The following is a 5,410-nucleotide window of genomic DNA, read 5'->3' as shown; positions in this document are numbered from 1 at the left end:
AGAGAGGAGGAGAAGGGAGGCAGAGAGGAGGTGTAGGGAGGCAGTGAGGAGGAGAGGAGGCAGAGAGGAGAGTGAGGCAGTGAGGAGTAGGGAGGCAGAGAGGAGGAGTAGGGAGGCAGAGAGGAGGAGTAGGGAGGCAGAGAGGAGGAGTAGGGAGGCAGTGAGGAGGAGAGGGAGGCGGTGAGGAGGAGTAGGGAGGCAGTGAGGAGGAGTAGGGAGGCAGTGAGGAGGAGAGGGAGGCAGTGAGGAGGAGAGGGAGGCAGTGAGGAGGAGAGGGAGGTTTTGAGGAGTAGAGCGAGGCAGTGAGGAGGAGTAGTGAGGCAGTGAGGAGGAGTAGGGAGGCAGAGAGGAGGAGTAGGGAGGCAGTGAGGAGGAGAGGGAGGCAGTGAGGAGGAGTAGGGAGGCAGTGAGGAGGAGAGGGAGGCAGTGAGGAGGAGAGGGAGGCAGTGAGGAGGAAAGGGAGGCAGTGAGGAGGAGAGGGAGGCAGTGAGGAGGAGAGTGAGCAGAGAGGAGGAGTAGGGAGGCAGAGAGGAGGAGTAGGGAGGCAGAGAGGAGGAGTAGGGAGGCAGTGTGGTGGAGAGGGAGGCAGTGAGGAGGAGAGGGAGGCAGTGAGGAGTAGTGGGAGGCAGTGAGGAGGAGAGGGAGGCAGTGAGGAGGAGAGGGAGGCAGTGAGGAGGAGTAGGGAGGCAGTGAGGAGGAGAGGGAGGCAGAGAGGAGAGTGAGGCAGTGAGGTGTAGGGAGGCAGAGAGGAGGAGTAGGGAGGCAGAGAGGAGGAGTAGGGAGGCAGAGAGGAGGAGTAGGGAGGCAGAGAGGAGGAGTAGGGAGGCAGTGAGGAGGAGAGGGAGGCAGTGAGGAGGAGAGGGAGGCAGTGAGGAGGAGAGTGAGCAGAGAGGAGGAGTAGGGAGGCAGAGAGGAGGAGTAGGGAGGCAGAGAGGAGGAGTAGGGAGGCAGAGAGGAGGAGTAGGGAGGCAGTGAGGAGGAGTAGGGAGGCAGTGAGGAGGAGTAGGGAGGCAGTGAGGAGGAGAGGGAGGCAGTGAGGAGGAGAGGGAGGCAGTGAGGAGGAGAGGGAGGCAGTGAGGAGTAGAGGGAGGCAGTGAGGAGGAGAGGGAGGCAGTGAGGAGGAGAGGGAGGCAGTGAGGAGGAGTAGGCAGGCAGTGAGGAGGAGAGGGAGGCAGAGAGGAGAGTGAGGCAGTGAGGAGTAGGGAGGCAGAGAGGAGGAGTAGGGAGGCAGAGAGGAGGAGTAGGGAGGCAGAGAGGAGGAGTAGGGAGGCAGAGAGGAGGAGTAGGGAGGCAGAGAGGAGGAGTAGGGAGGCAGAGAGGAGGAGTAGGGAGGCAGTGAGGAGGAGTAGGGAGGCAGTGAGGAGGAGTAGGGAGGCAGTGAGGAGGAGAGGGAGGCAGTGAGGAGGAGAGGGAGGCAGTGAGGAGGAGAGGGAGGCAGTGAGGAGTAGAGGGAGGCAGTGAGGAGGAGAGGGAGGCAGTGAGGAGGAGAGGGAGGCAGTGAGGAGGAGTAGGCAGGCAGTGAGGAGGAGAGGGAGGCAGAGAGGAGAGTGAGGCAGTGAGGAGTAGGGAGGCAGAGAGGAGGAGTAGGGAGGCAGAGAGGAGGAGTAGGGAGGCAGAGAGGAGGAGTAGGGAGGCAGAGAGGAGGAGTAGGGAGGCAGAGAGGAGGAGAGGGAGGCAGAGAGGAGGAGTAGGGAGGCAGTGAGGAGGAGTAGGGAGGCAGAGAGGAGGAGAGGGAGGCAGTGAGGAGGAGTAGGGAGGCAGTGAGGAGGAGAGGGAGGCAGTGAGGAGGAGAGGGAGGCAGTGAGGAGGAGAGGGAGGCAGTGAGGAGGAGAGGGAGGCAGTGAGGAGGAGTAGGGAGGCAGTGAGGAGGAGAGGGAGGCAGAGAGGAGAGTGAGGCAGTGAGGTGTAGGGAGGCAGAGAGGAGGAGTAGGGAGGCAGAGAGGAGGAGTAGGGAGGCAGAGAGGAGGAGTAGGGAGGCAGAGAGGAGGAGTAGGGAGGCAGTGAGGAGGAGAGGGAGGCAGTGAGGAGGAGAGGGAGGCAGTGAGGAGGAGAGTGAGCAGAGAGGAGGAGTAGGGAGGCAGAGAGGAGGAGTAGGGAGGCAGAGAGGAGGAGTAGGGAGGCAGAGAGGAGGAGTAGGGAGGCAGTGAGGAGGAGTAGGGAGGCAGTGAGGAGGAGTAGGGAGGCAGTGAGGAGGAGAGGGAGGCAGTGAGGAGGAGAGGGAGGCAGTGAGGAGGAGAGGGAGGCAGTGAGGAGTAGAGGGAGGCAGTGAGGAGGAGAGGGAGGCAGTGAGGAGGAGAGGGAGGCAGTGAGGAGGAGTAGGCAGGCAGTGAGGAGGAGAGGGAGGCAGAGAGGAGAGTGAGGCAGTGAGGAGTAGGGAGGCAGAGAGGAGGAGTAGGGAGGCAGAGAGGAGGAGTAGGGAGGCAGAGAGGAGGAGTAGGGAGGCAGAGAGGAGGAGTAGGGAGGCAGAGAGGAGGAGTAGGGAGGCAGAGAGGAGGAGTAGGGAGGCAGTGAGGAGGAGTAGGGAGGCAGTGAGGAGGAGTAGGGAGGCAGTGAGGAGGAGAGGGAGGCAGTGAGGAGGAGAGGGAGGCAGTGAGGAGGAGAGGGAGGCAGTGAGGAGTAGAGGGAGGCAGTGAGGAGGAGAGGGAGGCAGTGAGGAGGAGAGGGAGGCAGTGAGGAGGAGTAGGCAGGCAGTGAGGAGGAGAGGGAGGCAGAGAGGAGAGTGAGGCAGTGAGGAGTAGGGAGGCAGAGAGGAGGAGTAGGGAGGCAGAGAGGAGGAGTAGGGAGGCAGAGAGGAGGAGTAGGGAGGCAGAGAGGAGGAGTAGGGAGGCAGAGAGGAGGAGAGGGAGGCAGAGAGGAGGAGTAGGGAGGCAGTGAGGAGGAGTAGGGAGGCAGAGAGGAGGAGAGGGAGGCAGTGAGGAGGAGTAGGGAGGCAGTGAGGAGGAGAGGGAGGCAGTGAGGAGGAGAGGGAGGCAGTGAGGAGGAGAGGGAGGCAGTGAGGAGGAGTAGGGAGGCAGAGAGGAGGAGTAGGGAGGCAGTGAGGAGGAGAGGAGGCAGTGAGGAGGAGAGGGAGGCGGAGGGCTAATTGTGATGGGCTGGAGGCTGCGGCGATTGGCAGCTGAGATCCACCTCTGTCTTTGTACTCCTTGGCCCCCCTGCTCTCTCCCAGCGCTCCCCACCCAAGTGACATAGGGGGGCTTTCGCAATCACACCAGGGGTGCCCCGAGACACTACCACACCCCTCAACCCCTATCATTGATCGGCCTCCCAGTCAACTCCTGACCCTGGCCCCCTCTTACCCCATCCAGGAGAGGAGCAACCCCAGAGGAAAGCTCTGCAGAAAAAATAACTGTGACAGGTGGATTAAATAAAGAAAGGGCAAAGAAAAAGAAATGCCACAGAGTTGATCACGTGGGGAGGAATAAAAGACAGAGGAAGGAGATGGAAAACTTCGCAACTGGAACTAGTGATCAAAGTAATTCCCCTCGGAGACCTGCCCTTAATGAGAGTTGTAAAAGAGAGAGAAAGAGGGGAGGAAGACAGAGAAAGCGAGAGAGGGAGGGGGAAAAACGACAAGTGGATGGCTCTAATTCTCCATTCCTATAGAGCGAAGGATGGGGGGAGCGTGTGGACGTGGTACGAGGACTAGCACAGGGGAAGGCAGGAGTGTGAAGGGTGCGCTCAGGATCTGTTAACGTCTTCACGGGGTGAGGGGGGAGGGGGGCACAGAGAGCCAAGGCCAGGTTAATTAAACCCAAGAGGTTTCTGGGTAGTCATTTGAATATGTCACATAAATAGAGGCTGAGTGTCAAGCAGACAGGGCCGGATGGTGTGGGTATAAGCAAACATGTTGACTATGCATTAAAACACGGAGAGAGAGAGAGAATAAAAGGGGTCTCCATGCTAATTTGTGCGACTCTACACTACACCCCCCCCCCCCTCCTTCCTCTGTTCTTGTATCATCCCCACTGCACGCTGGATTTCTCAGTTATTAATGTTTGTCATTAGCAGCATTACGCCAGAGGACAGTGACTAGGGAGAGAAACCAAGCACAAATTTATATGGGACAAATATTGACAATAGCTCGCTCCTGGGTATTCGAAGGAGAATAAAAGATGCAAACTATGTTAATGAATGGTAATTAACCACTGGGGCATAGTGCTCCCCGGGATCACAGCTAAATTGGTCCCTGTGTTGCTGGAGAGACAGTCCTGGGCTAATCCACCCTTTATTATAGAAAGATAAAGGAAAAAAAACACATCATTAGCATATATTTGAAAGGGGGGTGGGATAAAAAGTTGAATTATTTCTTGTTAATTCCTGAATGGATGATTTTACATACGGTTGTTAATTGTACTTTAAAAAAAGGAATAATTGAAAACAAAGGGATGAGAAAGGAGAGGAAGACATGATCAGAGAGAGAAGTGTGGTGGTCTCGGGTGTAGGACTCCTGCTCAAGGACAGAGGAGACCCAGATCACGGTTTGATATTCACTATGAATAATGAAAGACGAGAAAGAGAGAGAGAAGAGAAACATAAAAGGGCTGGAGAGGTACGTCAAGGGTGAGACTGCTCCCTCTCTACCACTGGGCTGCTTGTGTGTGTGGCCCACTGAAGACCCTCGTTAATGAAGTCAACAGTGGGGGTTGCTCATTACCGTCGGAAACCATGCCGATGGTCTACCAGTCGCCTGTCAATCATCTGGGAGACAGGGAGCCCCGCCTCCGCCCGTCCAATAGAGGAACTGAATCATGGTCCATCACTGTCAACAAGGCAGGACAGAGTCTGGATACACTACTGTCTTTCCATTAGCCTCAGTTCTAACGAGACTAGCCTGGATATAGAAATGATTTGGTCTCAACTTTAACCACTGGCCCAACAGTACATTCTGGACATGAAAACATTGCAGCACATGATGCATGAAGAAAATAATCATTGTTTTAAAGTGGCCATATGTAACTTTTCATGCAATAGAAATGTGAGTTATAGATCTATCATTCCACTTGAAAGCAAGTCTAAGGAGTGGTAAATCCATTCTATGTGTGCTGTTCTATGCTTCCCGTTCTTAAGTTGTGTTTTTGTGTATTTTACTTTGGGGTTTCTACATTACAGCTTTAAACAACTGAAAATACTATATTGTTGGTTATAGAAAATATATTTCACAGCGGTTTAGATGATACAATGATTCTCTACACTATACTATCTTATTTTGTTACATAAACTGACATTAGGAAAACGATTCGAGTTTTAGCAACCAGAAAATGGTGGAGAGATTTCTGCATAGTGCAACTCTAATGTGACAGATCCATAATCTTGACTCCATAGTGTAAAAATAAAACAATTGGCAACACATTTTTATTTAAATTCAGTTTCAATCAATTAACAATATAACATAATTACCTATTGCAAAATA

Source organism: Oncorhynchus clarkii, unplaced genomic scaffold (genome assembly GCF_045791955.1).
Source record: "Oncorhynchus clarkii lewisi isolate Uvic-CL-2024 unplaced genomic scaffold, UVic_Ocla_1.0 unplaced_contig_13230_pilon_pilon, whole genome shotgun sequence".
Taxonomy (NCBI): Eukaryota; Metazoa; Chordata; class Actinopteri; order Salmoniformes; family Salmonidae; genus Oncorhynchus; species Oncorhynchus clarkii.
This window is presented reverse-complemented; position numbering follows the sequence as displayed.